This window comes from Eucyclogobius newberryi, unplaced genomic scaffold (genome assembly GCF_026437365.1).
Source record: "Eucyclogobius newberryi isolate DKJ021-1_F unplaced genomic scaffold, fEucNew1.0.hap1 SCAF_56, whole genome shotgun sequence".
Classification (NCBI taxonomy): Eukaryota; Metazoa; Chordata; class Actinopteri; order Gobiiformes; family Gobiidae; genus Eucyclogobius; species Eucyclogobius newberryi.
In genome coordinates, this window is record NW_027316234.1 from 95,341 (window position 1) to 122,103 (window position 26,763).

Sequence of the window (26,763 nt, forward strand, 5' to 3'; positions counted from 1 at the left end):
CTGGTCGACAGCCACGCCTTGTGTTTGCTGTAATTGACACAGAGCTTTTTAATGCGTGTTTTTGCCGTCGGCCACCAATCGACCACGCTGTCGATCAGCTCCAGCTCCATGTCAAATACATCAAACAAAAAGTCCATTTTCCTACAAAGAGTTTCATCACCGAGGATGGAGCTGTTTAGGACCCACAGTCCTCCATTCCTCGGTGATGAAACTAACCCAAAAAAAATATCTAAAGTGGAGTGATCACTCAAGCCTGACCACTTGTAGGAAGCACCACTGACTCTCTGTGCCAGGTCTGAGGAGGCAAAACAGAGGTCAATGCGGGACTGCTTCAGGACGCCCTGGACGACCTGCCGCCTGGAGAAATCCTTCAGGAAGGGGTGGACGAACCGCCACACCTCCGTCAGGTTCCTGCTGGCGGCTTCTTCCAACAGGGCTGTCCTGGCAGTGCTGTTTTTAAAAGAGTTGTTAATGCCGATGTCTGTCTTGCAAAGTGTTGTATTAAAGTCACCGATTATGATTGTATTGTCGTTCGCAAAGCGAAATATTTTTTTGAAGAATTGCCTCCTCAGACCATCATTGTTCGGGGCGTAGATGTTAATTAGTCTGAACTTCACTGTGTCCGTGAAGTCCAGGACCAGGAAGGAGCCCTCTGGGTCGGCGTGTACCAGGGTGGGTTGGCCTAAGACACCAGGCCTCACCACCGTGGCCACACCGCGCGAGCACGCCGTGCCCAGGGCCCAAAATACAGAGCCCACTCCCATGCTCCGCACTTGTTGCGCGTGGCTGACATCCCAGTGCGTTTCTTGGATGCAGAGCACGTCCCACTTGGAAAAGTGTAACGCGCTCTGCATCCGCACTGGGCTCCGCAGGCCGCCTGCGTTCCAAGAGGACAAGGAGAACGCCATTAAGAGGAGACCTTGGAGGATGTAACCCATCTTTTATTTAGACTTCTTTTTGGCGCCCGTCGCATCCGACTGCCACACTCTTTTTCTGACTTCACGGGTGGAGAAATCCATGAAGTCATCATTAAAAACAGTCTCGAGCTCACCTCGTGGGGCAGAGCTGCGTGTGGAGGATGGTGGGTTGATGGAGCTTTCTGCTGGCGCTTTTGAAGTGGTTGGAACGGAGGAGGCAGAGCCGCTCTCAGCAGCAGCGCCCTCTCCGTCTCCTGCCACCTGCTTCCTGCGTCTTGCCCCTTTCTTATCCTTCTTCTCCACCTGTCCCCTCTTACCACCGTCCGACTGGAGCTTGGGATCATCACCCAGCCCTGTGGTGATGTCCCCCCCTTTGGAGGTAAGATGCGGGGCCTGTCCCGCACCCATCCTCCTCCCGGGTTCAGCCTCTTCCTCCACGGGCTTAGGAGTTGGACCCTCACGAGTCCCCTCCCTCTGGTCAGGAGGAGCAGTTTGTCCTGCTCCCACCTTCCCAGACGCCAGCGCTGAGCCGAGCACCATCTCCAGTGCGACGGACGCCTCCTCGTCTGAGGAGTCAGAGGAGCAAGAGGAGCCAGACACCTCTGGCTCCCCTGACTCCTCCACAGCCTCCTCCTCCAAAAACTCCTCTACTTCGGAGAGAGCAGTTGCGGGCACGTTCTGGGCCACGTCACTGCTCTCTCCTCCAATGGCGTCCTCCCTGTCCTCCCCTCTGTCCTCCCCTCTGTCCTCCTCTCTGTCACCCGCACCACACGGACATAAGTGGCGGAACATGCGGCACTCTCTGCACTTCGGGGCCCGCTGCGCGACGCACTCGCGCGCGTAATGCCCCTGGCTCCCGCAGTTGCGGCACAGAAAGTCAGGGCACTCCCTCAGAATATGGCCAGGCTGGAGACACCCCCTACACACCCGCACCTGCCTGTCGTGTATTACCCTGAAGTACTCGGGGCCCCCCGCGGTGTCAAACCTGACAGAATACGGTAAGGACTGCACCGTGTCCGTGAACCTTACCCGTACAAACCTGGTGCCGTCCGCCACGTTCGTCCCCGGCCACATTCTCCTCCTCACCTCGGAGACCGCAGAGACCCCCCAGGCGTAGAGCTTGGCCAGGATCTCCTCGTCCTCGATATAAGCCGGCAGCCCCATGAAGGACACGACCAGCTCATCCACCGAGATGTCACGGGCGTGAACCCTGACTCCTCCAATGCAGTACCCGTCCAGGAGCCGCTCCTTCGCTTTAGTGGTACTGACGGTTACTTCATATTTGTCCTTCGAGATGAGTCTGCACGCTACTATGGAGCCGCACACCTCCTGAGTCGATTTCAAAAAAGCTAGTGGCGTGATTTGTGCTCCCTCCGTCAACTCCAACACCACAGTGAGTTCTTTCATAAATTTCATTCTTCTTTCTTCGTTCTTTCTATTATTTACAGATTCTTTCAAACTTTGTCTTGCCTTTGTCGTGTCCATTCCAGTGTCCGATGCCGTGTTGTCCGTCCTTTGAGCCATGCTCACAAAAAACAAAAAATCCACCTCCCAGTAAGTTTACTGGGAGGGGAACAAACAAAAGAACTGAAAAAAGTAAATGAAAATGACCAAAATAACGATTAAAAACTCCAAAAAAAACTCCCAAACCTCCAGCTCCAGACCATGCAGCACACCACAAATTGCACGCACCTGCACTGATTGCAAAGGGGCGGGTCCAGGGTGGTATGGCCGTGAGCGAAATGTTCCAGGTCAAAACTCGTATAAATGGCTTTTTTTGCATCAAACACTGTCTTTTCGTGAAGAGTACCTTCACGCCACTTGCTCGGTAAAAATTGGGATATCTCAATGAAAAACTTCTTTTTTTTTTTTTTTTTTTTTTTTTGACAGGTGAAAAAGTGTGAAAATGCTCACAGCACCTGGTATTCCCAGGCGGTCTCCCATCCAAGTACTAACCAGGCCCAACCCTGCTTGGCTTCCGAGATCAGACGAGATCGGGCTGGTCTTTTTTTTTTTTTTTTATCTTTTATTATCAAAAACATCTTAAAACAAGTATTTACATATATTTACATGAATGTACAGACATACATGACACACAAGGGCAAGGGAATGGGATACACAAGGGCAAGGGGAGACGAGACAAAAAATTACAGAAAATCAAACACACAATCATTCTCGAAACATTCTTCAGTGATGGGGGGTGATGCCGTGGTTGGGGGGGGTGATGCCGGGGTCAGAAGAGGATGTCCAGGTTTCCAGAGGGTGTGAGGTGGATCAGGGTGTTGTGGGGGACGAGGTGGGTGATGAACCGGTGCTCTGCTGCCATGTGGAGGTGTCGGAGGTGTGCGGCCAAGAGTCCTTTGAAGATGGGCCAGGGTGCTGCTGTTTTATTGTCACGGAGATGGATGTTCCTGTTGAGATATAATGTGTACCGGGCTATGGAGAGGGTTAGTCGGGCGAGATGGGTGTTGGCTCCAGAGCGACTCTGTCCGGGACCAAAGAGGAGGAGCCAGGGCTCCTGGTCGTCCCCTCCTAGGGCCGCCGGCGGTGGGAGCCTCCAGGACAGCCTCCGAGCGAGGAGGTCCTGCAGTCGGGACCAGAACGGGCGGACGGCCGGGCAGGTGTACAGCATGTGCTCCAGGGTCTCGGGGGGTCCGTGGCACACGGGGCAGTCCGCAGCGTAGCTGTCGGGAAGAAATGCGTGCAGTGCTGCGGATGTAAAGACGATCCTGTGTCTAAATCTGAAGTCAAAATGACCTACGTTATGTGGGGTGTACCAATTAAAGATGTTGGCCCAGATGGTTGCGATGGTGCGTGCGGGGAATGTTAATGACCATTTGTGTTCCGAGGCGGGACGCCCGAGCACTCCCGGCAACAACAACTGATACAGGATGCGGGTGGGTAGGTCTGTGAAAATCCTAAACCTCCCCGTGCTAACAAATACATTAAAATTCAACTTACCTGTCGTGCTCCCCATTTGGCCCAAAGTGCTTCCCCAATGCCTGACCAGATTCCTGTTAAAAATACTTACCATACCACTAATATACTTTCTCCTAAACACTTTACCTGCTAACCTAAAACACTTCCCTATGTAATCTACACTAAAATTACCTTTCACGTCAAATACCTTACCTACATATTCCAGCCCAGCCTCCTCCATCGCCCCACTGATCATGCACTCGCGCTTCCCGGGGGGAGCGGAGAGCAAGTCAGGGTTATGACGGAGGGGCATGTGCGCGAGACCCTCACCGCTGTCTGGAACCGCCACAGTCAGGGGCCTGAAAGTCCTCCACGCCTCCAAGAGTTCCCTCTCGAAGGGGGGGAGGCCCTCCAGGACCGAAACAGGGGGCAACAAACACAAATTATAAACACCAAACTTACCTAGACTATTAACAAACTCACCTATATAATCCTTCCATGGAGCATCTACCTCAACGTCTAGAAATTTCCGAATTGTTTTCAGCCTGAAGGCCTTCTTCCTTAACTCTAAATCTGCTAACTTTAAACCTCCCTGATCGTACTCACCTATCATAACCTTATGTGCAATAAAGCCCCTCTCACGATTCCACAAAAAGTGGTTTATCACTAACCTTAATTTGTTAGCATAGACCCCCGGCAGGCCGTACACGGAGAGTGCATGGTTCAACATGGACATGCACAAAGAATTTACAACTAAGACTTTACCTTTTAATGTCAGATTACGACGTCTCCAAAAATTCAAGCGCGCTGTAATTTTCTCGCACAAAGGCGACCAAAGTGCAGTACGACACGCCTCCTCGTCTCTGCCCAGGGGGACGCCGAGGACCTTGTAGGAGTCCCCCGCCTCCCGGAGCTGGACAGGGAGAGGAACAGGCGTGACGCTGCCGCAAAATTTAACCGTGGTTTTATCGAAATTGATTTTGGCCCCTGAAGCGAGGCCGTAAACATTGAGCACGTGGAGAGAGGCGTTCAGGCTCTCCACGTCTCGGAGGATCAGATTCGTGTCATCTGCGTACTGAAAAATTTTGACTTCCCTACCCGCAGGCGTGGTCAGTCCCCTCACCGCCGCGTCCGCCCTCAACATGGCCGCCAAAGGCTCAGCGGCGATGCTGTAGAGGAGCGACGAGAGGGGACAGCCCTGCCTGACTGATCTTTTTAAGGGGAAAGAGTCAGTTAGAAACCCGTTGACTTTGACCTTACTGACCGCAAAGGAATAGATGAGCTGTAGCCAATTAACAAACCGTTCGCCGAAACCTAACTTACCTAATACAGTCCAGAGGAACGAATGCTCAACTCTGTCGAACGCCTTGTTAAAGTCTACACTAACGTGAATACCACCGGTCGCGTGCATCTGCCGAAGGAGATATCTCAGAGACAAAACTGTGTCTGAGATGTCCCTCCCGGGGACGCTGTAGGCCTGCGAGGGGTGTATGACGGATCCAATCACACGCTTTAACCTACCTGCTAATACCTTTGCTAAAATTTTATAGTCTACGTTCAAAAGGCTAATGGGCCTGTAGTTGGCGAGGCTGCTCCTGTCGCCCTTCTTAAAAAGCAGAGTGACGACACTCATCGCAAAACCATCGCCAACTCTACTCTCACTCTCAAAATCCTGATATAATAGGAGTAGGATCGGAGCTAACCTGGAAGCGAAACGCTTGAAAAACTCACAGGTTAGTCCGTCCTCTCCGGGGCTTTTCCCTGTATTTAAACTCTTGACTGCAGCCTCTATCTCCATGAGAGACAGAGGCGCGTCGCACAGCTCCCTATCCTCCCTGCTCAGTGTGCGCTCCAGAGCACCTACAGCCTGGTCTAAAGCCTGCTCTGCCACTCCGTCTGAACTAAAAAGCCTACTATAGAAATCCTGCGCTGTCTCTAAAACCTCACTTACCTCGGAAACAATCTTACCTGTCTTATCTATCAACTTATCTATGTGCATCTTTCCCTGTGTAACCTTCTCACAGCCGAAGAAGAACGCTGTCGAGCGTTCTCCTTCGACTGTGTGTCTGGCTTTTGCCCTCAAAATTGCACCCTGACACCTACTTACCTCCAGCTGCTCCAGCTCAGCGCGCACCACCAGGTACTCTGGATCCACAGGGCCAGTGGTGGAAGCTGCGCCCTGGTCCAGGACCTGCAGGCGCTGGCGGAGAGCGGTCTCCCTCCTGGTCGACAGCCACGCCTTGTGTTTGCTGTAATTGACACAGAGCTTTTTAATGCGTGTTTTTGCCGTCGGCCACCAATCGACCACGCTGTCGATCAGCTCCAGCTCCATGTCAAATACATCAAACAAAAAGTCCATTTTCCTACAAAAAGTTTCATCACCGAGGATGGAGCTGTTTAGGACCCACAGTCCTCCATTCCTCGGTGATGAAACTAACCCAAAATAAATATCTAAAGTGGAGTGATCACTCAAGCCTGACCACTTGTAGGAAGCACCACTGACTCTCTGTGCCAGGTCTGAGGAGGCAAAACAGAGGTCAATGCGGGACTGCTTCAGGACGCCCTGGACGACCTGCCGCCTGGAGAAATCCTTCAGGAAGGGGTGGACGAACCGCCACACCTCCGTCAGGTTCCTGCTGGCGGCTTCTTCCAACAGGGCTGTCCTGGCAGTGCTGTTTTTAAAAGAGTTGTTAATGCCGATGTCTGTCTTGCAAAGTGTTGTATTAAAGTCACCGATTATGATTGTATTGTCGTTCGCAAAGCGAAATATTTTTTTGAAGAATTGCCTCCTCAGACCATCATCGTTCGGGGCGTAGATGTTAATTAGTCTGAACTTCACTGTGTCCGTGAAGTCCAGGACCAGGAAGGAGCCCTCTGGGTCGGCGTGTACCAGGGTGGGTTGGCCTAAGACACCAGGCCTCACCACCGTGGCCACACCGCGCGAGCACGCCGTGCCCAGGGCCCAAAATACAGAGCCTACTCCCATGCTCCGCACTTGTTGCGCGTGGCTGACATCCCAGTGCGTTTCTTGGATGCAGAGCACGTCCCACTTGGAAAAGTGTAACGCGCTCTGCATCCGCACTGGGCTCCGCAGGCCGCCTGCGTTCCAAGAGGACAAGGAGAACGCCATTAAGAGGAGACCTTGGAGGATGTAACCCATCTTTTATTTAGACTTCTTTTTGGCGCCCGTCGCATCCGACTGCCACACTCTTTTTCTGACTTCACGGGTGGAGAAATCCATGAAGTCATCATTAAAAACAGTCTCGAGCTCACCTCGTGGGGCAGAGCTGCGTGTGGAGGATGGTGGGTTGATGGAGCTTTCTGCTGGCGCTTTTGAAGTGGTTGGAACGGAGGAGGCAGAGCCGCTCTCAGCAGCAGCGCCCTCTCCGTCTCCTGCCACCTGCTTCCTGCGTCTTGCCCCTTTCTTATCCTTCTTCTCCACCTGTCCCCTCTTACCACCGTCCGACTGGAGCTTGGGATCATCACCCAGCCCTGTGGTGATGTCCCCCCCTTTGGAGGTAAGATGCGGGGCCTGTCCCGCACCCATCCTCCTCCCGGGTTCAGCCTCTTCCTCCACGGGCTTAGGAGTTGGACCCTCACGAGTCCCCTCCCTCTGGTCAGGAGGAGCAGTTTGTCCTGCTCCCACCTTCCCAGACGCCAGCGCTGAGCCGAGCACCATCTCCAGTGCGACGGACGCCTCCTCGTCTGAGGAGTCAGAGGAGCAAGAGGAGCCAGACACCTCTGGCTCCCCTGACTCCTCCACAGCCTCCTCCTCCAAAAACTCCTCTACTTCGGAGAGAGCAGTTGCGGGCACGTTCTGGGCCACGTCACTGCTCTCTCCTCCAATGGCGTCCTCCCTGTCCTCCCCTCTGTCCTCCCCTCTGTCCTCCTCTCTGTCACCCGCACCACACGGACATAAGTGGCGGAACATGCGGCACTCTCTGCACTTCGGGGCCCGCTGCGCGACGCACTCGCGCGCGTAATGCCCCTGGCTCCCGCAGTTGCGGCACAGAAAGTCAGGGCACTCCCTCAGAATATGGCCAGGCTGGAGACACCCCCTACACACCCGCACCTGCCTGTCGTGTATTACCCTGAAGTACTCGGGGCCCCCCGCGGTGTCAAACCTGACAGAATACGGTAAGGACTGCACCGTGTCCGTGAACCTTACCCGTACAAACCTGGTGCCGTCCGCCACGTTCGTCCCCGGCCACATTCTCCTCCTCACCTCGGAGACCGCAGAGACCCCCCAGGCGTAGAGCTTGGCCAGGATCTCCTCGTCCTCGATATAAGCCGGCAGCCCCATGAAGGACACGACCAGCTCATCCACCGAGATGTCACGGGCGTGAACCCTGACTCCTCCAATGCAGTACCCGTCCAGGAGCCGCTCCTTCGCTTTAGTGGTACTGACGGTTACTTCATATTTGTCCTTCGAGATGAGTCTGCACGCTACTATGGAGCCGCACACCTCCTGAGTCGATTTCAAAAAAGCTAGTGGCGTGATTTGTGCTCCCTCCGTCAACTCCAACACCACAGTGAGTTCTTTCATAAATTTCATTCTTCTTTCTTCGTTCTTTCTATTATTTACAGATTCTTTCAAACTTTGTCTTGCCTTTGTCGTGTCCATTCCAGTGTCCGATGCCGTGTTGTCCGTCCTTTGAGCCATGCTCACAAAAAACAAAAAATCCACCTCCCAGTAAGTTTACTGGGAGGGGAACAAACAAAAGAACTGAAAAAAGTAAATGAAAATGACCAAAATAACGATTAAAAACTCCAAAAAAAACTCCCAAACCCCCAGCTCCAGACCATGCAGCACACCACAAATTGCACGCACCTGCACTGATTGCAAAGGGGCGGGTCCAGGGTGGTATGGCCGTGAGCGAAATGTTCCAGGTCAAAACGGCCTTTTTTATATCAAACACTGTCTTTTCGTGAAGAGTACCTTCACGCCACTTGCTCGGTCAAAATTGGGATATCTCAATGAAAAACTTCTTTTTTTTTTTTTTTTTTTTTTTTGACAGGTGAAAAAGTGTGAAAATGCTCACAGCACCTGGTATTCCCAGGCGGTCTCCCATCCAAGTACTAACCAGGCCCAACCCTGCTTGGCTTCCGAGATCAGACGAGATCGGGCTGGTCCAGGCTGGTATGGCCGTGAGCGAAATGTTCCAGGTCAAAACGGCCTTTTTTATATCAAACACTGTCTTTTCGTGAAGAGTACCTTCACGCCACTTGCTCGGTCAAAATTGGGATATCTCAATGAAAAACTTCTTTTTTTTTTTTTTTTTTTTTTTTGACAGGTGAAAAAGTGTGAAAATGCTCACAGCACCTGGTATTCCCAGGCGGTCTCCCATCCAAGTACTAACCAGGCCCAACCCTGCTTGGCTTCCGAGATCAGACGAGATCGGGCTGGTCCAGGGTGGTATGGCCGTGAGCGAAATGTTCCAGGTCAAAACGGCCTTTTTTATATCAAACACTGTCTTTTCGTGAAGAGTACCTTCACGCCACTTGCTCGGTCAAAATTGGGATATCTCAATGAAAAACTTCTTTTTTTTTTTTTGACGGGTGAAAAAGTGTGAAAATGCTCACAGCACCTGGTATTCCCAGGCGGTCTCCCATCCAAGTACTAACAAGGCCCAACCCCGCTTGGCTTCCGAGATCAAACGAGATCGGGCTGGTCCAGGGTGGTATGGCCGTGAGCGAAATGTTCCAGGTCAAAACGGCCTTTTTTATATCAAACACTGTCTTTTCGTGAAGAGTACCTTCACGCCACTTGCTCGGTCAAAATTGGGATATCTCAATGAAAAACTTCTTTTTTTTTTTTTTTTTTTTTTTTGACAGGTGAAAAAGTGTGAAAATGCTCACAGCACCTGGTATTCCCAGGCGGTCTCCCATCCAAGTACTAACCAGGCCCAACCCTGCTTGGCTTCCGAGATCAGACGAGATCGGGCTGGTCCAGGGTGGTATGGCCGTGAGCGAAATGTTCCAGGTCAAAACGGCCTTTTTTATATCAAACACTGTCTTTTCGTGAAGAGTACCTTCACGCCACTTGCTCGGTCAAAATTGGGATATCTCAATGAAAAACTTCTTTTTTTTTTTGTTTTTTTTTTTTGACAGGTGAAAAAGTGTGAAAATGCTCACAGCACCTGGTATTCCCAGGCGGTCTCCCATCCAAGTACTAACAAGGCCCAACCCTGCTTGGCTTCCGAGATCAGACGAGATCGGGCTGGTCCAGGGTGGTATGGCCGTGAGCGAAATGTTCCAGGTCAAAACGGCCTTTTTTATATCAAACACTGTCTTTTCGTGAAGAGTACCTTCACGCCACTTGCTCGGTCAAAATTGGGATATCTCAATGAAAAACTTCTTTTTTTTTTTTTGACGGGTGAAAAAGTGTGAAAATGCTCACAGCACCTGGTATTCCCAGGCGGTGTTCCATCCAAGTACTAACAAGGCCCAACCCTGCTTGGCTTCCGAGATCAGACGAGATCGGGCTGGTCCAGGGTGGTATGGCCGTGAGCGAAATGTTCCAGGTCAAAACGGCCTTTTTTATATCAAACACTGTCTTTTCGTGAAGAGTACCTTCACGCCACTTGCTCGGTCAAAATTGGGATATCTCAATGAAAAACTTCTTTTTTTTTTTTTGACGGGTGAAAAAGTGTGAAAATGCTCACAGCACCTGGTATTCCCAGGCGGTGTTCCATCCAAGTACTAACAAGGCCCAACCCTGCTTGGCTTCCGAGATCAGACGAGATCGGGCTGGTCCAGGGTGGTATGGCCGTGAGCGAAATGTTCCAGGTCAAAACGGCCTTTTTTATATCAAACACTGTCTTTTCGTGAAGAGTACCTTCACGCCACTTGCTCGGTCAAAATTGGGATATCTCAATGAAAAACTTCTTTTTTTTTTTTTGACGGGTGAAAAAGTGTGAAAATGCTCACAGCACCTGGTATTCCCAGGCGGTCTCCCATCCAAGTACTAACAAGGCCCAACCCCGCTTGGCTTCCGAGATCAAACGAGATCGGGCTGGTCCAGGGTGGTATGGCCGTGAGCGAAATGTTCCAGGTCAAAACGGCCTTTTTTATATCAAACACTGTCTTTTCGTGAAGAGTACCTTCACGCCACTTGCTCGGTCAAAATTGGGATATCTCAATGAAAAACTTCTTTTTTTTTTTTTTTTTTTTTTTTGACAGGTGAAAAAGTGTGAAAATGCTCACAGCACCTGGTATTCCCAGGCGGTCTCCCATCCAAGTACTAACCAGGCCCAACCCTGCTTGGCTTCCGAGATCAGACGAGATCGGGCTGGTCCAGGGTGGTATGGCCGTGAGCGAAATGTTCCAGGTCAAAACGGCCTTTTTTATATCAAACACTGTCTTTTCGTGAAGAGTACCTTCACGCCACTTGCTCGGTCAAAATTGGGATATCTCAATGAAAAACTTCTTTTTTTTTTTTTTTTTTTTTTTTGACAGGTGAAAAAGTGTGAAAATGCTCACAGCACCTGGTATTCCCAGGCGGTCTCCCATCCAAGTACTAACCAGGCCCAACCCTGCTTGGCTTCCGAGATCAGACGAGATCGGGCTGGTCCAGGCTGGTATGGCCGTGAGCGAAATGTTCCAGGTCAAAACGGCCTTTTTTATATCAAACACTGTCTTTTCGTGAAGAGTACCTTCACGCCACTTGCTCGGTCAAAATTGGGATATCTCAATGAAAAACTTCTTTTTTTTTTTTTTTTTTTTTTTTGACAGGTGAAAAAGTGTGAAAATGCTCACAGCACCTGGTATTCCCAGGCGGTCTCCCATCCAAGTACTAACCAGGCCCAACCCTGCTTGGCTTCCGAGATCAGACGAGATCGGGCTGGTCCAGGGTGGTATGGCCGTGAGCGAAATGTTCCAGGTCAAAACGGCCTTTTTTATATCAAACACTGTCTTTTCGTGAAGAGTACCTTCACGCCACTTGCTCGGTCAAAATTGGGATATCTCAATGAAAAACTTCTTTTTTTTTTTTTGACGGGTGAAAAAGTGTGAAAATGCTCACAGCACCTGGTATTCCCAGGCGGTCTCCCATCCAAGTACTAACAAGGCCCAACCCCGCTTGGCTTCCGAGATCAAACGAGATCGGGCTGGTCCAGGGTGGTATGGCCGTGAGCGAAATGTTCCAGGTCAAAACGGCCTTTTTTATATCAAACACTGTCTTTTCGTGAAGAGTACCTTCACGCCACTTGCTCGGTCAAAATTGGGATATCTCAATGAAAAACTTCTTTTTTTTTTTTTTTTTTTTTTTTGACAGGTGAAAAAGTGTGAAAATGCTCACAGCACCTGGTATTCCCAGGCGGTCTCCCATCCAAGTACTAACCAGGCCCAACCCTGCTTGGCTTCCGAGATCAGACGAGATCGGGCTGGTCCAGGGTGGTATGGCCGTGAGCGAAATGTTCCAGGTCAAAACGGCCTTTTTTATATCAAACACTGTCTTTTCGTGAAGAGTACCTTCACGCCACTTGCTCGGTCAAAATTGGGATATCTCAATGAAAAACTTCTTTTTTTTTTTGTTTTTTTTTTTTGACAGGTGAAAAAGTGTGAAAATGCTCACAGCACCTGGTATTCCCAGGCGGTCTCCCATCCAAGTACTAACAAGGCCCAACCCTGCTTGGCTTCCGAGATCAGACGAGATCGGGCTGGTCCAGGGTGGTATGGCCGTGAGCGAAATGTTCCAGGTCAAAACGGCCTTTTTTATATCAAACACTGTCTTTTCGTGAAGAGTACCTTCACGCCACTTGCTCGGTCAAAATTGGGATATCTCAATGAAAAACTTCTTTTTTTTTTTTTGACGGGTGAAAAAGTGTGAAAATGCTCACAGCACCTGGTATTCCCAGGCGGTGTTCCATCCAAGTACTAACAAGGCCCAACCCCGCTTGGCTTCCGAGATCAAACGAGATCGGGCTGGTCCAGGGTGGTATGGCCGTGAGCGAAATGTTCCAGGTCAAAACGGCCTTTTTTATATCAAACACTGTCTTTTCGTGAAGAGTACCTTCACGCCACTTGCTCGGTCAAAATTGGGATATCTCAATGAAAAACTTCTTTTTTTTTTTTTGACGGGTGAAAAAGTGTGAAAATGCTCACAGCACCTGGTATTCCCAGGCGGTGTTCCATCCAAGTACTAACAAGGCCCAACCCCGCTTGGCTTCCGAGATCAAACGAGATCGGGCTGTTCCAGGGTGGTATGGCCGTGAGCGAAATGTTCCAGGTCAAAACTCGTATAAATGGCTTTTTTTGCATCAAACACTGTCTTTTCGTGAAGAGTACCTTCACGCCACTTGCTCGGTCAAAATTGGGATATCTCAATGAAAAACTTCTTTTTTTTTTTTTTTTTTTTTTTTTGACAGGTGAAAAAGTGTGAAAATGCTCACAGCACCTGGTATTCCCAGGCGGTCTCCCATCCAAGTACTAACCAGGCCCAACCCTGCTTGGCTTCCGAGATCAGACGAGATCGGGCTGGTCCAGGGTGGTATGGCCGTGAGCGAAATGTTCCAGGTCAAAACGGCCTTTTTTATATCAAACACTGTCTTTTCGTGAAGAGTACCTTCACGCCACTTGCTCGGTCAAAATTGGGATATCTCAATGAAAAACTTCTTTTTTTTTTTGTTTTTTTTTTTTGACAGGTGAAAAAGTGTGAAAATGCTCACAGCACCTGGTATTCCCAGGCGGTCTCCCATCCAAGTACTAACAAGGCCCAACCCTGCTTGGCTTCCGAGATCAGACGAGATCGGGCTGGTCCAGGGTGGTATGGCCGTGAGCGAAATGTTCCAGGTCAAAACGGCCTTTTTTATATCAAACACTGTCTTTTCGTGAAGAGTACCTTCACGCCACTTGCTCGGTCAAAATTGGGATATCTCAATGAAAAACTTCTTTTTTTTTTTTTGACGGGTGAAAAAGTGTGAAAATGCTCACAGCACCTGGTATTCCCAGGCGGTGTTCCATCCAAGTACTAACAAGGCCCAACCCCGCTTGGCTTCCGAGATCAAACGAGATCGGGCTGGTCCAGGGTGGTATGGCCGTGAGCGAAATGTTCCAGGTCAAAACGGCCTTTTTTATATCAAACACTGTCTTTTCGTGAAGAGTACCTTCACGCCACTTGCTCGGTCAAAATTGGGATATCTCAATGAAAAACTTCTTTTTTTTTTTTTTTTTTTTTTTTGACAGGTGAAAAAGTGTGAAAATGCTCACAGCACCTGGTATTCCCAGGCGGTCTCCCATCCAAGTACTAACCAGGCCCAACCCTGCTTGGCTTCCGAGATCAGACGAGATCGGGCTGGTCCAGGGTGGTATGGCCGTGAGCGAAATGTTCCAGGTCAAAACGGCCTTTTTTATATCAAACACTGTCTTTTCGTGAAGAGTACCTTCACGCCACTTGCTCGGTCAAAATTGGGATATCTCAATGAAAAACTTCTTTTTTTTTTTTTGACGGGTGAAAAAGTGTGAAAATGCTCACAGCACCTGGTATTCCCAGGCGGTCTCCCATCCAAGTACTAACAAGGCCCAACCCTGCTTGGCTTCCGAGATCAGACGAGATCGGGCTGGTCCAGGGTGGTATGGCCGTGAGCGAAATGTTCCAGGTCAAAACGGCCTTTTTTATATCAAACACTGTCTTTTCGTGAAGAGTACCTTCACGCCACTTGCTCGGTCAAAATTGGGATATCTCAATGAAAAACTTCTTTTTTTTTTTTTGACGGGTGAAAAAGTGTGAAAATGCTCACAGCACCTGGTATTCCCAGGCGGTCTCCCATCCAAGTACTAACAAGGCCCAACCCCGCTTGGCTTCCGAGATCAAACGAGATCGGGCTGGTCCAGGGTGGTATGGCCGTGAGCGAAATGTTCCAGGTCAAAACGGCCTTTTTTATATCAAACACTGTCTTTTCGTGAAGAGTACCTTCACGCCACTTGCTCGGTCAAAATTGGGATATCTCAATGAAAAACTTCTTTTTTTTTTTTTTTTTTTTTTTTGACAGGTGAAAAAGTGTGAAAATGCTCACAGCACCTGGTATTCCCAGGCGGTCTCCCATCCAAGTACTAACCAGGCCCAACCCTGCTTGGCTTCCGAGATCAGACGAGATCGGGCTGGTCCAGGGTGGTATGGCCGTGAGCGAAATGTTCCAGGTCAAAACGGCCTTTTTTATATCAAACACTGTCTTTTCGTGAAGAGTACCTTCACGCCACTTGCTCGGTCAAAATTGGGATATCTCAATGAAAAACTTCTTTTTTTTTTTGTTTTTTTTTTTTGACAGGTGAAAAAGTGTGAAAATGCTCACAGCACCTGGTATTCCCAGGCGGTCTCCCATCCAAGTACTAACAAGGCCCAACCCTGCTTGGCTTCCGAGATCAGACGAGATCGGGCTGGTCCAGGGTGGTATGGCCGTGAGCGAAATGTTCCAGGTCAAAACGGCCTTTTTTATATCAAACACTGTCTTTTCGTGAAGAGTACCTTCACGCCACTTGCTCGGTCAAAATTGGGATATCTCAATGAAAAACTTCTTTTTTTTTTTTTGACGGGTGAAAAAGTGTGAAAATGCTCACAGCACCTGGTATTCCCAGGCGGTGTTCCATCCAAGTACTAACAAGGCCCAACCCCGCTTGGCTTCCGAGATCAAACGAGATCGGGCTGGTCCAGGGTGGTATGGCCGTGAGCGAAATGTTCCAGGTCAAAACGGCCTTTTTTATATCAAACACTGTCTTTTCGTGAAGAGTACCTTCACGCCACTTGCTCGGTCAAAATTGGGATATCTCAATGAAAAACTTCTTTTTTTTTTTTTGACGGGTGAAAAAGTGTGAAAATGCTCACAGCACCTGGTATTCCCAGGCGGTGTTCCATCCAAGTACTAACAAGGCCCAACCCCGCTTGGCTTCCGAGATCAAACGAGATCGGGCTGTTCCAGGGTGGTATGGCCGTGAGCGAAATGTTCCAGGTCAAAACTCGTATAAATGGCTTTTTTTGCATCAAACACTGTCTTTTCGTGAAGAGTACCTTCACGCCACTTGCTCGGTCAAAATTGGGATATCTCAATGAAAAACTTCTTTTTTTTTTTTTTTTTTTTTTTTGACAGGTGAAAAAGTGTGAAAATGCTCACAGCACCTGGTATTCCCAGGCGGTCTCCCATCCAAGTACTAACCAGGCCCAACCCTGCTTGGCTTCCGAGATCAGACGAGATCGGGCTGGTCCAGGGTGGTATGGCCGTGAGCGAAATGTTCCAGGTCAAAACGGCCTTTTTTATATCAAACACTGTCTTTTCGTGAAGAGTACCTTCACGCCACTTGCTCGGTCAAAATTGGGATATCTCAATGAAAAACTTCTTTTTTTTTTTTTGACGGGTGAAAAAGTGTGAAAATGCTCACAGCACCTGGTATTCCCAGGCGGTGTTCCATCCAAGTACTAACAAGGCCCAACCCCGCTTGGCTTCCGAGATCAAACGAGATCGGGCTGTTCCAGAGTGGTATGGCCGTGAGCGAAATGTTCCAGGTCAAAACTCGTATAAATGGCTTTTTTTGCATCAAACACTGTCTTTTCGTGAAGAGTACCTTCACGCCACTTGCTCGGTCAAAATTGGGATATCTCAATGAAAAACTTCTTTTTTTTTTTTTTTTTTTTTTTTTTGACAGGTGAAAAAGTGTGAAAATGCTCACAGCACCTGGTATTCCGAGGCGGTCTCCCATCCAAGTACTAACCAGGCCCAACCCTGCTTGGCTTCCGAGATCAGACGAGATCGGGCTGGTCCAGGGTGGTATGGCCGTGAGCGAAATGTTCCAGGTCAAAACGGCCTTTTTTATATCAAACACTGTCTTTTCGTGAAGAGTACCTTCACGCCACTTGCTCGGTCAAAATTGGGATATCTCAATGAAAAACTTCTTTTTTTTTTTTTTTTTTTTTTTTGACAGGTGAAAAAGTGTGAAAATGCTCACAGCACCTGGTATTCCCAGGCGGTCTCCCATCCAAGTACTAACCAGGCCCAACCCTGCTTGGCTTCCGAGATCAGACGAGATCGGGCTGGTCCAGGGTGGTATGGCCGTGAGCGAAATGTTCCAGGTCAAAACGGCCTTTTTTATATCAAACACTGTCTTTTCGTGAAGAGTACCTTCACGCCACTTGCTCGGTCAAAATTGGGATATCTCAATGAAAAACTTCTTTTTTTTTTTTTTTTTTTTTTTTTGACAGGTGAAAAAGTGTGAAAATGCTCACAGCACCTGGTATTCCCAGGCGGTCTCCCATCCAAGTACTAACCAGGCCCAACCCTGCTTGGCTTCCGAGATCAGACGAGATCGGGCTGGTCCAGGGTGGTATGGCCGTGAGCGAAATGTTCCAGGTCAAAACGGCCTTTTTTATATCAAACACTGTCTTTTCGTGAAGAGTACCTTCACGCCACTTGCTCGGTCAAAATTCGGATATCTCAATGAAAAACTTCTTTTTTTTTTTTTGACGGGTGAAAAAGTGTGAAAATGCTCACAGCACCTGGTATTCCCAGGCGGTCTCCCATCCAAGTACTAACCAGGCCCAACCCTGCTTGGCTTCCGAGATCAGACGAGATCGGGCTGGTCCAGGGTGGTATGGCCGTGAGCGAAATGTTCCAGGTCAAAACGGCCTTTTTTATATCAAACACTGTCTTTTCGTGAAGAGTACCTTCACGCCACTTGCTCGGTCAAAATTGGGATATCTCAATGAAAAACTTCTTTTTTTTTTTTTGACGGGTGAAAAAGTGTGAAAATGCTCACAGCACCTGGTATTCCCAGGCGGTCTCCCATCCAAGTACTAACAAGGCCCAACCCCGCTTGGCTTCCGAGATCAAACGAGATCGGGCTGGTCCAGGGTGGTATGGCCGTGAGCGAAATGTTCCAGGTCAAAACGGCCTTTTTTATATCAAACACTGTCTTTTCGTGAAGAGTACCTTCACGCCACTTGCTCGGTCAAAATTGGGATATCTCAATGAAAAACTTCTTTTTTTTTTTTTGACGGGTGAAAAAGTGTGAAAATGCTCACAGCACCTGGTATTCCCAGGCGGTGTTCCATCCAAGTACTAACAAGGCCCAACCCCGCTTGGCTTCCGAGATCAAACGAGATCGGGCTGTTCCAGGGTGGTATGGCCGTGAGCGAAATGTTCCAGGTCAAAACTCGTATAAATGGCTTTTTTTGCATCAAACACTGTCTTTTCGTGAAGAGTACCTTCACGCCACTTGCTCGGTCAAAATTGGGATATCTCAATGAAAAACTTCTTTTTTTTTTTTTTTTTTTTTTTTTGACAGGTGAAAAAGTGTGAAAATGCTCACAGCACCTGGTATTCCCAGGCGGTCTCCCATCCAAGTACTAACCAGGCCCAACCCTGCTTGGCTTCCGAGATCAGACGAGATCGGGCTGGTCCAGGGTGGTATGGCCGTGAGCGAAATGTTCCAGGTCAAAACGGCCTTTTTTATATCAAACACTGTCTTTTCGTGAAGAGTACCTTCACGCCACTTGCTCGGTCAAAATTCGGATATCTCAATGAAAAACTTCTTTTTTTTTTTTTGACGGGTGAAAAAGTGTGAAAATGCTCACAGCACCTGGTATTCCCAGGCGGTCTCCCATCCAAGTACTAACCAGGCCCAACCCTGCTTGGCTTCCGAGATCAGACGAGATCGGGCTGGTCCAGGGTGGTATGGCCGTGAGCGAAATGTTCCAGGTCAAAACGGCCTTTTTTATATCAAACACTGTCTTTTCGTGAAGAGTACCTTCACGCCACTTGCTCGGTCAAAATTGGGATATCTCAATGAAAAACTTCTTTTTTTTTTTTTGACGGGTGAAAAAGTGTGAAAATGCTCACAGCACCTGGTATTCCCAGGCGGTCTCCCATCCAAGTACTAACAAGGCCCAACCCCGCTTGGCTTCCGAGATCAAACGAGATCGGGCTGGTCCAGGGTGGTATGGCCGTGAGCGAAATGTTCCAGGTCAAAACGGCCTTTTTTATATCAAACACTGTCTTTTCGTGAAGAGTACCTTCACGCCACTTGCTCGGTCAAAATTGGGATATCTCAATGAAAAACTTCTTTTTTTTTTTTTGACGGGTGAAAAAGTGTGAAAATGCTCACAGCACCTGGTATTCCCAGGCGGTGTTCCATCCAAGTACTAACAAGGCCCAACCCCGCTTGGCTTCCGAGATCAAACGAGATCGGGCTGGTCCAGGGTGGTATGGCCGTGAGCGAAATGTTCCAGGTCAAAACTCGTATAAATGGCTTTTTTTGCATCAAACACTGTCTTTTCGTGAAGAGTACCTTCACGCCACTTGCTCGGTCAAAATTGGGATATCTCAATGAAAAACTTCTTTTTTTTTTTTTTTTTTTTTTTTTGACAGGTGAAAAAGTGTGAAAATGCTCACAGCACCTGGTATTCCCAGGCGGTCTCCCATCCAAGTACTAACCAGGCCCAACCCTGCTTGGCTTCCGAGATCAGACGAGATCGGGCTGGTCCAGGGTGGTATGGCCGTGAGCGAAATGTTCCAGGTCAAAACGGCCTTTTTTATATCAAACACTGTCTTTTCGTGAAGAGTACCTTCACGCCACTTGCTCGGTCAAAATTGGGATATCTCAATGAAAAACTTCTTTTTTTTTTTTGACGGGTGAAAAAGTGTGAAAATGCTCACAGCACCTGGTATTCCCAGGCGGTGTTCCATCCAAGTACTAACAAGGCCCAACCCCGCTTGGCTTCCGAGATCAAACGAGATCGGGCTGTTCCAGGGTGGTATGGCCGTGAGCGAAATGTTCCAGGTCAAAACTCGTATAAATGGCTTTTTTTGCATCAAACACTGTCTTTTCGTGAAGAGTACCTTCACGCCACTTGCTCGGTCAAAATTGGGATATCTCAATGAAAAACTTCTTTTTTTTTTTTTTTTTTTTTTTTTGACAGGTGAAAAAGTGTGAAAATGCTCACAGCACCTGGTATTCCCAGGCGGTCTCCCATCCAAGTACTAACCAGGCCCAACCCTGCTTGGCTTCCGAGATCAGACGAGATCGGGCTGGTCCAGGGTGGTATGGCCGTGAGCGAAATGTTCCAGGTCAAAACGGCCTTTTTTATATCAAACACTGTCTTTTCGTGAAGAGTACCTTCACGCCACTTGCTCGGTCAAAATTGGGATATCTCAATGAAAAACTTCTTTTTTTTGACGGGTGAAAAAGTGTGAAAATGCTCACAGCACCTGGTATTCCCAGGCGGTGTTCCATCCAAGTACTAACAAGGCCCAACCCCGCTTGGCTTCCGAGATCAAACGAGATCGGGCTGTTCCAGGGTGGTATGGCCGTGAGCGAAATGTTCCAGGTCAAAACTCGTATAAATGGCTTTTTTTGCATCAAACACTGTCTTTTCGTGAAGAGTACCTTCACGCCACTTGCTCGGTCAAAATTGGGATATCTCAATGAAAAACTTCTTTTTTTTTTTTTTTTTTTTTTTTGACAGGTGAAAAAGTGTGAAAATGCTCACAGCACCTGGTATTCCCAGGCGGTCTCCCATCCAAGTACTAACCAGGCCCAACCCTGCTTGGCTTCCGAGATCAGACGAGATCGGGCAGGTCCAGGGTGGTATGGCCGTGAGCGAAATGTTCCAGGTCAAAACGGCCTTTTTTATATCAAACACTGTCTTTTCGTGAAGAGTACCTTCACGCCACTTGCTCGGTCAAAATTGGGATATCTCAATGAAAAACTTCTTTTTTTTTTTTTTTTTTTTTTTTGACAGGTGAAAAAGTGTGAAAATGCTCACAGCACCTGGTATTCCCAGGCGGTCTCCCATCCAAGTACTAACCAGGCCCAACCCTGCTTGGCTTCCGAGATCAGACGAGATCGGGCAGGTCCAGGGTGGTATGGCCGTGAGCGAAATGTTCCAGGTCAAAACGGCCTTTTTTATATCAAACACTGTCTTTTCGTGAAGAGTACCTTCACGCCACTTGCTCGGTCAAAATTGGGATATCTCAATGAAAAACTTCTTTTTTTTTTTTTTTTTTTTTTTTGACAGGTGAAAAAGTGTGAAAATGCTCACAGCACCTGGTATTCCCAGGCGGTCTCCCATCCAAGTACTAACCAGGCCCAACCCTGCTTGGCTTCCGAGATCAGACGAGATCGGGCTGGTCCAGGCTGGTATGGCCGTGAGCGAAATGTTCCAGGTCAAAACGGCCTTTTTTATATCAAACACTGTCTTTTCGTGAAGAGTACCTTCACGCCACTTGCTCGGTCAAAATTGGGATATCTCAATGAAAAACTTCTTTTTTTTTTTTTGACGGGTGAAAAAGTGTGAAAATGCTCACAGCACCTGGTATTCCCAGGCGGTCTCCCATCCAAGTACTAACAAGGCCCAACCCCGCTTGGCTTCCGAGATCAAACGAGATCGGGCTGGTCCAGGGTGGTATGGCCGTGAGCGAAATGTTCCAGGTCAAAACGGCCTTTTTTATATCAAACACTGTCTTTTCGTGAAGAGTACCTTCACGCCACTTGCTCGGTCAAAATTGGGATATCTCAATGAAAAACTTCTTTTTTTTTTTTTTTTTTTTTTTGACAGGTGAAAAAGTGTGAAAATGCTCACAGCACCTGGTATTCCCAGGCGGTCTCCCATCCAAGTACTAACCAGGCCCAACCCTGCTTGGCTTCCGAGATCAGACGAGATCGGGCTGGTCCAGGCTGGTATGGCCGTGAGCGAAATGTTCCAGGTCAAAACGGCCTTTTTTATATCAAACACTGTCTTTTCGTGAAGAGTACCTTCACGCCACTTGCTCGGTCAAAATTGGGATATCTCAATGAAAAACTTCTTTTTTTTTTTTTGACGGGTGAAAAAGTGTGAAAATGCTCACAGCACCTGGTATTCCCAGGCGGTCTCCCATCCAAGTACTAACAAGGCCCAACCCCGCTTGGCTTCCGAGATCAAACGAGATCGGGCTGGTCCAGGGTGGTATGGCCGTGAGCGAAATGTTCCAGGTCAAAACGGCCTTTTTTATATCAAACACTGTCTTTTCGTGAAGAGTACCTTCACGCCACTTGCTCGGTCAAAATTGGGATATCTCAATGAAAAACTTCTTTTTTTTTTTTTTTTTTTTTTTTGACAGGTGAAAAAGTGTGAAAATGCTCACAGCACCTGGTATTCCCAGGCGGTCTCCCATCCAAGTACTAACCAGGCCCAACCCTGCTTGGCTTCCGAGATCAGACGAGATCGGGCTGGTCCAGGCTGGTATGGCCGTGAGCGAAATGTTCCAGGTCAAAACGGCCTTTTTTATATCAAACACTGTCTTTTCGTGAAGAGTACCTTCACGCCACTTGCTCGGTCAAAATTGGGATATCTCAATGAAAAACTTCTTTTTTTTTTTTTGACGGGTGAAAAAGTGTGAAAATGCTCACAGCACCTGGTATTCCCAGGCGGTCTCCCATCCAAGTACTAACAAGGCCCAACCCCGCTTGGCTTCCGAGATCAAACGAGATCGGGCTGGTCCAGGGTGGTATGGCCGTGAGCGAAATGTTCCAGGTCAAAACGGCCTTTTTTATATCAAACACTGTCTTTTCGTGAAGAGTACCTTCACGCCACTTGCTCGGTCAAAATTGGGATATCTCAATGAAAAACTTCTTTTTTTTTTTTTTTTTTTTTTTGACAGGTGAAAAAGTGTGAAAATGCTCACAGCACCTGGTATTCCCAGGCGGTCTCCCATCCAAGTACTAACCAGGCCCAACCCTGCTTGGCTTCCGAGATCAGACGAGATCGGGCTGGTCCAGGCTGGTATGGCCGTGAGCGAAATGTTCCAGGTCAAAACGGCCTTTTTTATATCAAACACTGTCTTTTCGTGAAGAGTACCTTCACGCCACTTGCTCGGTCAAAATTGGGATATCTCAATGAAAAACTTCTTTTTTTTTTTTTTTTTTTTTTTTGACAGGTGAAAAAGTGTGAAAATGCTCACAGCACCTGGTATTCCCAGGCGGTCTCCCATCCAAGTACTAACAAGGCCCAACCCTGCTTGGCTTCCGAGATCAGACGAGATCGGGCTGGTCCAGGGTGGTATGGCCGTGAGCGAAATGTTCCAGGTCAAAACGGCCTTTTTTATATCAAACACTGTCTTTTCGTGAAGAGTACCTTCACGCCACTTGCTCGGTCAAAATTGGGATATCTCAATGAAAAACTTCTTTTTTTTTTTTTGACGGGTGAAAAAGTGTGAAAATGCTCACAGCACCTGGTATTCCCAGGCGGTGTTCCATCCAAGTACTAACAAGGCCCAACCCCGCTTGGCTTCCGAGATCAAACGAGATCGGGCTGTTCCAGGGTGGTATGGCCGTGAGCGAAATGTTCCAGGTCAAAACTCGTATAAATGGCTTTTTTTGCATCAAACACTGTCTTTTCGTGAAGAGTACCTTCACGCCACTTGCTCGGTCAAAATTGGGATATCTCAATGAAAAACTTCTTTTTTTTTTTTTTTTTTTTTTTTGACAGGTGAAAAAGTGTGAAAATGCTCACAGCACCTGGTATTCCCAGGCGGTGTTCCATCCAAGTACTAACAAGGCCCAACCCCGCTTGGCTTCCGAGATCAAACGAGATCGGGCTGGTCCAGGGTGGTATGGCCGTGAGCGAAATGTTCCAGGTCAAAACGGCCTTTTTTATATCAAACACTGTCTTTTCGTGAAGAGTACCTTCACGCCACTTGCTCGGTCAAAATTGGGATATCTCAATGAAAAACTTCTTTTTTTTTTTTTGACGGGTGAAAAAGTGTGAAAATGCTCACAGCACCTGGTATTCCCAGGCGGTGTTCCATCCAAGTACTAACAAGGCCCAACCCCGCTTGGCTTCCGAGATCAAACGAGATCGGGCTGTTCCAGGGTGGTATGGCCGTGAGCGAAATGTTCCAGGTCAAAACTCGTATAAATGGCTTTTTTTGCATCAAACACTGTCTTTTCGTGAAGAGTACCTTCACGCCACTTGCTCGGTCAAAATTGGGATATCTCAATGAAAAACTTCTTTTTTTTTTTTTTTTTTTTTTTTTGACAGGTGAAAAAGTGTGAAAATGCTCACAGCACCTGGTATTCCCAGGCGGTCTCCCATCCAAGTACTAACCAGGCCCAACCCTGCTTGGCTTCCGAGATCAGACGAGATCGGGCTGGTCCAGGGTGGTATGGCCGTGAGCGAAATGTTCCAGGTCAAAACGGCCTTTTTTATATCAAACACTGTCTTTTCGTGAAGAGTACCTTCACGCCACTTGCTCGGTCAAAATTGGGATATCTCAATGAAAAACTTCTTTTTTTTTTTTTGACGGGTGAAAAAGTGTGAAAATGCTCACAGCACCTGGTATTCCCAGGCGGTGTTCCATCCAAGTACTAACAAGGCCCAACCCCGCTTGGCTTCCGAGATCAAACGAGATCGGGCTGTTCCAGAGTGGTATGGCCGTGAGCGAAATGTTCCAGGTCAAAACTCGTATAAATGGCTTTTTTTGCATCAAACACTGTCTTTTCGTGAAGAGTACCTTCACGCCACTTGCTCGGTCAAAATTGGGATATCTCAATGAAAAACTTCTTTTTTTTTTTTTGACGGGTGAAAAAGTGTGAAAATGCTCACAGCACCTGGTATTCCCAGGCGGTCTCCCATCCAAGTACTAACAAGGCCCAACCCCGCTTGGCTTCCGAGATCAAACGAGATCGGGCTGGTCCAGGGTGGTATGGCCGTGAGCGAAATGTTCCAGGTCAAAACGGCCTTTTTTATATCAAACACTGTCTTTTCGTGAAGAGTACCTTCACGCCACTTGCTCGGTCAAAATTGGGATATCTCAATGAAAAACTTCTTTTTTTTTTTTGACGGGTGAAAAAGTGTGAAAATGCTCACAGCACCTGGTATTCCCAGGCGGTGTTCCATCCAAGTACTAACAAGGCCCAACCCCGCTTGGCTTCCGAGATCAAACGAGATCGGGCTGTTCCAGGGTGGTATGGCCGTGAGCGAAATGTTCCAGGTCAAAACTCGTATAAATGGCTTTTTTTGCATCAAACACTGTCTTTTCGTGAAGAGTACCTTCACGCCACTTGCTCGGTCAAAATTGGGATATCTCAATGAAAAACTTCTTTTTTTTTTTTTTTTTTTTTTTTTGACAGGTGAAAAAGTGTGAAAATGCTCACAGCACCTGGTATTCCCAGGCGGTCTCCCATCCAAGTACTAACCAGGCCCAACCCTGCTTGGCTTCCGAGATCAGACGAGATCGGGCTGGTCTTTTTTTTTTTTTTATCTTTTATTATCAAAAACATCTTAAAACAAGTATTTACATATATTTACATGAATGTACAGACATACATGACACACAAGGGCAAGGGAATGGGATACACAAGGGCAAGGGGAGACGAGACAAAAAATTACAGAAAATCAAACACACAATCATTCTCGAAACATTCTTCAGTGATGGGGGGGTGATGCCGGGGTCAGAAGAGGATGTCCAGGTTTCCAGAGGGTGTGAGGTGGATCAGGGTGTTGTGGGGGACGAGGTGGGTGATGAACCGGTGCTCTGCTGCCATGTGGAGGTGTCGGAGGTGTGCGGCCAAGAGTCCTTTGAAGATGGGCCAGGGTGCTGCTGTTTTATTGTCACGGAGATGGATGTTCCTGTTGAGATATAATGTGTACCGGGCTATGGAGAGGGTTAGTCGGGCGAGATGGGTGTTGGCTCCAGAGCGACTCTGTCCGGGACCAAAGAGGAGGAGCCAGGGCTCCTGGTCGTCCCCTCCTAGGGCCGCCGGCGGTGGGAGCCTCCAGGACAGCCTCCGAGCGAGGAGGTCCTGCAGTCGGGACCAGAACGGGCGGACGGCCGGGCAGGTGTACAGCATGTGCTCCAGGGTCTCGGGGGGTCCGTGGCACACGGGGCAGTCCGCAGCGTAGCTGTCGGGAAGAAATGCGTGCAGTGCTGCGGATGTAAAGACGATCCTGTGTCTAAATCTGAAGTCAAAATGACCTACGTTATGTGGGGTGTACCAATTAAAGATGTTGGCCCAGATGGTTGCGATGGTGCGTGCGGGGAATGTTAATGACCATTTGTGTTCCGAGGCGGGACGCCCGAGCACTCCCGGCAACAACAACTGATACAGGATGCGGGTGGGTAGGTCTGTGAAAATCCTAAACCTCCCCGTGCTAACAAATACATTAAAATTCAACTTACCTGTCGTGCTCCCCATTTGGCCCAAAGTGCTTCCCCAATGCCTGACCAGATTCCTGTTAAAAATACTTACCATACCACTAATATACTTTCTCCTAAACACTTTACCTGCTAACCTAAAACACTTCCCTATGTAATCTACACTAAAATTACCTTTCACGTCAAATACCTTACCTACATATTCCAGCCCAGCCTCCTCCATCGCCCCACTGATCATGCACTCGCGCTTCCCGGGGGGAGCGGAGAGCAAGTCAGGGTTATGACGGAGGGGCATGTGCGCGAGACCCTCACCGCTGTCTGGAACCGCCACAGTCAGGGGCCTGAAAGTCCTCCACGCCTCCAAGAGTTCCCTCTCGAAGGGGGGGAGGCCCTCCAGGACCGAAACAGGGGGCAACAAACACAAATTATAAACACCAAACTTACCTAGACTATTAACAAACTCACCTATATAATCCTTCCATGGAGCATCTACCTCAACGTCTAGAAATTTCCGAATTGTTTTCAGCCTGAAGGCCTTCTTCCTTAACTCTAAATCTGCTAACTTTAAACCTCCCTGATCGTACTCACCTATCATAACCTTATGTGCAATAAAGCCCCTCTCACGATTCCACAAAAAGTGGTTTATCACTAACCTTAATTTGTTAGCATAGACCCCCGGCAGGCCGTACACGGAGAGTGCATGGTTCAACATGGACATGCACAAAGAATTTACAACTAAGACTTTACCTTTTAATGTCAGATTACGACGTCTCCAAAAATTCAAGCGCGCTGTAATTTTCTCGCACAAA

The 26,763-nt window shown here is 48.3% G+C and overlaps 42 non-coding genes and 17 pseudogenes across 42 annotated transcripts; all 59 read right to left on the bottom strand.

The window, feature by feature from the left end:
• Positions 1-8,871: 8,871 nt before the first annotated feature.
• On the bottom strand, positions 8,872-8,990 carry LOC140384069 (5S ribosomal RNA). The gene has a single exon (XR_011932764.1). It is a non-coding gene; the product is annotated as a 5S ribosomal RNA (ribosomal RNA).
• Positions 8,991-9,147: 157 nt separating this feature from the next.
• Positions 9,148-9,266, bottom strand: LOC140345639 (5S ribosomal RNA). Its single transcript, XR_011923923.1, has one exon. It is a non-coding gene; the product is annotated as a 5S ribosomal RNA (ribosomal RNA).
• A 146-nt stretch (positions 9,267-9,412) lies between these two features.
• Positions 9,413-9,531, bottom strand: LOC140384274 (5S ribosomal RNA). The gene has a single exon (XR_011932951.1). It is a non-coding gene; the product is annotated as a 5S ribosomal RNA (ribosomal RNA).
• Positions 9,532-9,688: 157 nt separating this feature from the next.
• Positions 9,689-9,807, bottom strand: LOC140345640 (5S ribosomal RNA). Its single transcript, XR_011923924.1, has one exon. It is a non-coding gene; the product is annotated as a 5S ribosomal RNA (ribosomal RNA).
• Positions 9,808-9,964: 157 nt separating this feature from the next.
• On the bottom strand, positions 9,965-10,083 carry LOC140384182 (5S ribosomal RNA). The gene has a single exon (XR_011932866.1). It is a non-coding gene; the product is annotated as a 5S ribosomal RNA (ribosomal RNA).
• A 146-nt stretch (positions 10,084-10,229) lies between these two features.
• LOC140345199 (5S ribosomal RNA) lies at positions 10,230-10,348 on the bottom strand (annotated as a pseudogene).
• A 146-nt stretch (positions 10,349-10,494) lies between these two features.
• Positions 10,495-10,613, bottom strand: LOC140345200 (5S ribosomal RNA; annotated as a pseudogene).
• A 146-nt stretch (positions 10,614-10,759) lies between these two features.
• Positions 10,760-10,878, bottom strand: LOC140384275 (5S ribosomal RNA). Its single transcript, XR_011932952.1, has one exon. It is a non-coding gene; the product is annotated as a 5S ribosomal RNA (ribosomal RNA).
• Positions 10,879-11,035: 157 nt separating this feature from the next.
• LOC140345641 (5S ribosomal RNA) lies at positions 11,036-11,154 on the bottom strand. Its single transcript, XR_011923925.1, has one exon. It is a non-coding gene; the product is annotated as a 5S ribosomal RNA (ribosomal RNA).
• A 157-nt stretch (positions 11,155-11,311) lies between these two features.
• Positions 11,312-11,430, bottom strand: LOC140384072 (5S ribosomal RNA). The gene has a single exon (XR_011932766.1). It is a non-coding gene; the product is annotated as a 5S ribosomal RNA (ribosomal RNA).
• A 157-nt stretch (positions 11,431-11,587) lies between these two features.
• On the bottom strand, positions 11,588-11,706 carry LOC140345643 (5S ribosomal RNA). Its single transcript, XR_011923927.1, has one exon. It is a non-coding gene; the product is annotated as a 5S ribosomal RNA (ribosomal RNA).
• Positions 11,707-11,852: 146 nt separating this feature from the next.
• On the bottom strand, positions 11,853-11,971 carry LOC140384276 (5S ribosomal RNA). The gene has a single exon (XR_011932953.1). It is a non-coding gene; the product is annotated as a 5S ribosomal RNA (ribosomal RNA).
• Positions 11,972-12,128: 157 nt separating this feature from the next.
• Positions 12,129-12,247, bottom strand: LOC140345644 (5S ribosomal RNA). The gene has a single exon (XR_011923928.1). It is a non-coding gene; the product is annotated as a 5S ribosomal RNA (ribosomal RNA).
• A 157-nt stretch (positions 12,248-12,404) lies between these two features.
• LOC140384183 (5S ribosomal RNA) lies at positions 12,405-12,523 on the bottom strand. Its single transcript, XR_011932867.1, has one exon. It is a non-coding gene; the product is annotated as a 5S ribosomal RNA (ribosomal RNA).
• Positions 12,524-12,669: 146 nt separating this feature from the next.
• Positions 12,670-12,788, bottom strand: LOC140345383 (5S ribosomal RNA; annotated as a pseudogene).
• A 146-nt stretch (positions 12,789-12,934) lies between these two features.
• Positions 12,935-13,053, bottom strand: LOC140345261 (5S ribosomal RNA; annotated as a pseudogene).
• A 168-nt stretch (positions 13,054-13,221) lies between these two features.
• On the bottom strand, positions 13,222-13,340 carry LOC140345645 (5S ribosomal RNA). The gene has a single exon (XR_011923929.1). It is a non-coding gene; the product is annotated as a 5S ribosomal RNA (ribosomal RNA).
• A 157-nt stretch (positions 13,341-13,497) lies between these two features.
• On the bottom strand, positions 13,498-13,616 carry LOC140384184 (5S ribosomal RNA). The gene has a single exon (XR_011932868.1). It is a non-coding gene; the product is annotated as a 5S ribosomal RNA (ribosomal RNA).
• Positions 13,617-13,762: 146 nt separating this feature from the next.
• On the bottom strand, positions 13,763-13,881 carry LOC140345384 (5S ribosomal RNA; annotated as a pseudogene).
• Positions 13,882-14,038: 157 nt separating this feature from the next.
• On the bottom strand, positions 14,039-14,157 carry LOC140345646 (5S ribosomal RNA). The gene has a single exon (XR_011923930.1). It is a non-coding gene; the product is annotated as a 5S ribosomal RNA (ribosomal RNA).
• Positions 14,158-14,303: 146 nt separating this feature from the next.
• Positions 14,304-14,422, bottom strand: LOC140384185 (5S ribosomal RNA). The gene has a single exon (XR_011932869.1). It is a non-coding gene; the product is annotated as a 5S ribosomal RNA (ribosomal RNA).
• Positions 14,423-14,568: 146 nt separating this feature from the next.
• Positions 14,569-14,687, bottom strand: LOC140384278 (5S ribosomal RNA). The gene has a single exon (XR_011932955.1). It is a non-coding gene; the product is annotated as a 5S ribosomal RNA (ribosomal RNA).
• Positions 14,688-14,844: 157 nt separating this feature from the next.
• Positions 14,845-14,963, bottom strand: LOC140345647 (5S ribosomal RNA). The gene has a single exon (XR_011923931.1). It is a non-coding gene; the product is annotated as a 5S ribosomal RNA (ribosomal RNA).
• Positions 14,964-15,120: 157 nt separating this feature from the next.
• On the bottom strand, positions 15,121-15,239 carry LOC140384186 (5S ribosomal RNA). Its single transcript, XR_011932870.1, has one exon. It is a non-coding gene; the product is annotated as a 5S ribosomal RNA (ribosomal RNA).
• A 146-nt stretch (positions 15,240-15,385) lies between these two features.
• On the bottom strand, positions 15,386-15,504 carry LOC140345385 (5S ribosomal RNA; annotated as a pseudogene).
• Positions 15,505-15,650: 146 nt separating this feature from the next.
• On the bottom strand, positions 15,651-15,769 carry LOC140345262 (5S ribosomal RNA; annotated as a pseudogene).
• A 167-nt stretch (positions 15,770-15,936) lies between these two features.
• Positions 15,937-16,055, bottom strand: LOC140345648 (5S ribosomal RNA). Its single transcript, XR_011923932.1, has one exon. It is a non-coding gene; the product is annotated as a 5S ribosomal RNA (ribosomal RNA).
• Positions 16,056-16,201: 146 nt separating this feature from the next.
• On the bottom strand, positions 16,202-16,320 carry LOC140345581 (5S ribosomal RNA; annotated as a pseudogene).
• A 169-nt stretch (positions 16,321-16,489) lies between these two features.
• On the bottom strand, positions 16,490-16,608 carry LOC140384022 (5S ribosomal RNA). The gene has a single exon (XR_011932722.1). It is a non-coding gene; the product is annotated as a 5S ribosomal RNA (ribosomal RNA).
• Positions 16,609-16,765: 157 nt separating this feature from the next.
• On the bottom strand, positions 16,766-16,884 carry LOC140345649 (5S ribosomal RNA). The gene has a single exon (XR_011923933.1). It is a non-coding gene; the product is annotated as a 5S ribosomal RNA (ribosomal RNA).
• A 158-nt stretch (positions 16,885-17,042) lies between these two features.
• Positions 17,043-17,161, bottom strand: LOC140345650 (5S ribosomal RNA). The gene has a single exon (XR_011923934.1). It is a non-coding gene; the product is annotated as a 5S ribosomal RNA (ribosomal RNA).
• Positions 17,162-17,307: 146 nt separating this feature from the next.
• Positions 17,308-17,426, bottom strand: LOC140345651 (5S ribosomal RNA). Its single transcript, XR_011923935.1, has one exon. It is a non-coding gene; the product is annotated as a 5S ribosomal RNA (ribosomal RNA).
• Positions 17,427-17,572: 146 nt separating this feature from the next.
• Positions 17,573-17,691, bottom strand: LOC140384279 (5S ribosomal RNA). The gene has a single exon (XR_011932956.1). It is a non-coding gene; the product is annotated as a 5S ribosomal RNA (ribosomal RNA).
• Positions 17,692-17,837: 146 nt separating this feature from the next.
• On the bottom strand, positions 17,838-17,956 carry LOC140345263 (5S ribosomal RNA; annotated as a pseudogene).
• Positions 17,957-18,124: 168 nt separating this feature from the next.
• Positions 18,125-18,243, bottom strand: LOC140345652 (5S ribosomal RNA). The gene has a single exon (XR_011923936.1). It is a non-coding gene; the product is annotated as a 5S ribosomal RNA (ribosomal RNA).
• A 146-nt stretch (positions 18,244-18,389) lies between these two features.
• LOC140345655 (5S ribosomal RNA) lies at positions 18,390-18,508 on the bottom strand. The gene has a single exon (XR_011923938.1). It is a non-coding gene; the product is annotated as a 5S ribosomal RNA (ribosomal RNA).
• A 146-nt stretch (positions 18,509-18,654) lies between these two features.
• LOC140384280 (5S ribosomal RNA) lies at positions 18,655-18,773 on the bottom strand. Its single transcript, XR_011932957.1, has one exon. It is a non-coding gene; the product is annotated as a 5S ribosomal RNA (ribosomal RNA).
• Positions 18,774-18,919: 146 nt separating this feature from the next.
• On the bottom strand, positions 18,920-19,038 carry LOC140345386 (5S ribosomal RNA; annotated as a pseudogene).
• Positions 19,039-19,206: 168 nt separating this feature from the next.
• LOC140345656 (5S ribosomal RNA) lies at positions 19,207-19,325 on the bottom strand. The gene has a single exon (XR_011923939.1). It is a non-coding gene; the product is annotated as a 5S ribosomal RNA (ribosomal RNA).
• Positions 19,326-19,470: 145 nt separating this feature from the next.
• On the bottom strand, positions 19,471-19,589 carry LOC140345264 (5S ribosomal RNA; annotated as a pseudogene).
• A 168-nt stretch (positions 19,590-19,757) lies between these two features.
• LOC140345657 (5S ribosomal RNA) lies at positions 19,758-19,876 on the bottom strand. Its single transcript, XR_011923940.1, has one exon. It is a non-coding gene; the product is annotated as a 5S ribosomal RNA (ribosomal RNA).
• Positions 19,877-20,017: 141 nt separating this feature from the next.
• Positions 20,018-20,136, bottom strand: LOC140345265 (5S ribosomal RNA; annotated as a pseudogene).
• Positions 20,137-20,303: 167 nt separating this feature from the next.
• Positions 20,304-20,422, bottom strand: LOC140345624 (5S ribosomal RNA). Its single transcript, XR_011923909.1, has one exon. It is a non-coding gene; the product is annotated as a 5S ribosomal RNA (ribosomal RNA).
• A 157-nt stretch (positions 20,423-20,579) lies between these two features.
• On the bottom strand, positions 20,580-20,698 carry LOC140345743 (5S ribosomal RNA). The gene has a single exon (XR_011924020.1). It is a non-coding gene; the product is annotated as a 5S ribosomal RNA (ribosomal RNA).
• A 157-nt stretch (positions 20,699-20,855) lies between these two features.
• On the bottom strand, positions 20,856-20,974 carry LOC140384073 (5S ribosomal RNA). Its single transcript, XR_011932767.1, has one exon. It is a non-coding gene; the product is annotated as a 5S ribosomal RNA (ribosomal RNA).
• Positions 20,975-21,120: 146 nt separating this feature from the next.
• Positions 21,121-21,239, bottom strand: LOC140384281 (5S ribosomal RNA). The gene has a single exon (XR_011932958.1). It is a non-coding gene; the product is annotated as a 5S ribosomal RNA (ribosomal RNA).
• A 156-nt stretch (positions 21,240-21,395) lies between these two features.
• On the bottom strand, positions 21,396-21,514 carry LOC140384074 (5S ribosomal RNA). Its single transcript, XR_011932768.1, has one exon. It is a non-coding gene; the product is annotated as a 5S ribosomal RNA (ribosomal RNA).
• Positions 21,515-21,660: 146 nt separating this feature from the next.
• LOC140384282 (5S ribosomal RNA) lies at positions 21,661-21,779 on the bottom strand. The gene has a single exon (XR_011932959.1). It is a non-coding gene; the product is annotated as a 5S ribosomal RNA (ribosomal RNA).
• A 157-nt stretch (positions 21,780-21,936) lies between these two features.
• On the bottom strand, positions 21,937-22,055 carry LOC140384075 (5S ribosomal RNA). Its single transcript, XR_011932769.1, has one exon. It is a non-coding gene; the product is annotated as a 5S ribosomal RNA (ribosomal RNA).
• Positions 22,056-22,201: 146 nt separating this feature from the next.
• LOC140384284 (5S ribosomal RNA) lies at positions 22,202-22,320 on the bottom strand. The gene has a single exon (XR_011932960.1). It is a non-coding gene; the product is annotated as a 5S ribosomal RNA (ribosomal RNA).
• Positions 22,321-22,476: 156 nt separating this feature from the next.
• LOC140384076 (5S ribosomal RNA) lies at positions 22,477-22,595 on the bottom strand. Its single transcript, XR_011932770.1, has one exon. It is a non-coding gene; the product is annotated as a 5S ribosomal RNA (ribosomal RNA).
• A 157-nt stretch (positions 22,596-22,752) lies between these two features.
• Positions 22,753-22,871, bottom strand: LOC140384187 (5S ribosomal RNA). The gene has a single exon (XR_011932871.1). It is a non-coding gene; the product is annotated as a 5S ribosomal RNA (ribosomal RNA).
• A 146-nt stretch (positions 22,872-23,017) lies between these two features.
• On the bottom strand, positions 23,018-23,136 carry LOC140345266 (5S ribosomal RNA; annotated as a pseudogene).
• Positions 23,137-23,303: 167 nt separating this feature from the next.
• Positions 23,304-23,422, bottom strand: LOC140345387 (5S ribosomal RNA; annotated as a pseudogene).
• A 146-nt stretch (positions 23,423-23,568) lies between these two features.
• On the bottom strand, positions 23,569-23,687 carry LOC140345267 (5S ribosomal RNA; annotated as a pseudogene).
• Positions 23,688-23,855: 168 nt separating this feature from the next.
• Positions 23,856-23,974, bottom strand: LOC140345658 (5S ribosomal RNA). Its single transcript, XR_011923941.1, has one exon. It is a non-coding gene; the product is annotated as a 5S ribosomal RNA (ribosomal RNA).
• Positions 23,975-24,120: 146 nt separating this feature from the next.
• LOC140345582 (5S ribosomal RNA) lies at positions 24,121-24,239 on the bottom strand (annotated as a pseudogene).
• Positions 24,240-24,395: 156 nt separating this feature from the next.
• LOC140384285 (5S ribosomal RNA) lies at positions 24,396-24,514 on the bottom strand. Its single transcript, XR_011932961.1, has one exon. It is a non-coding gene; the product is annotated as a 5S ribosomal RNA (ribosomal RNA).
• A 145-nt stretch (positions 24,515-24,659) lies between these two features.
• LOC140345268 (5S ribosomal RNA) lies at positions 24,660-24,778 on the bottom strand (annotated as a pseudogene).
• Between the last annotated feature and the right edge of the window lie 1,985 nt (positions 24,779-26,763).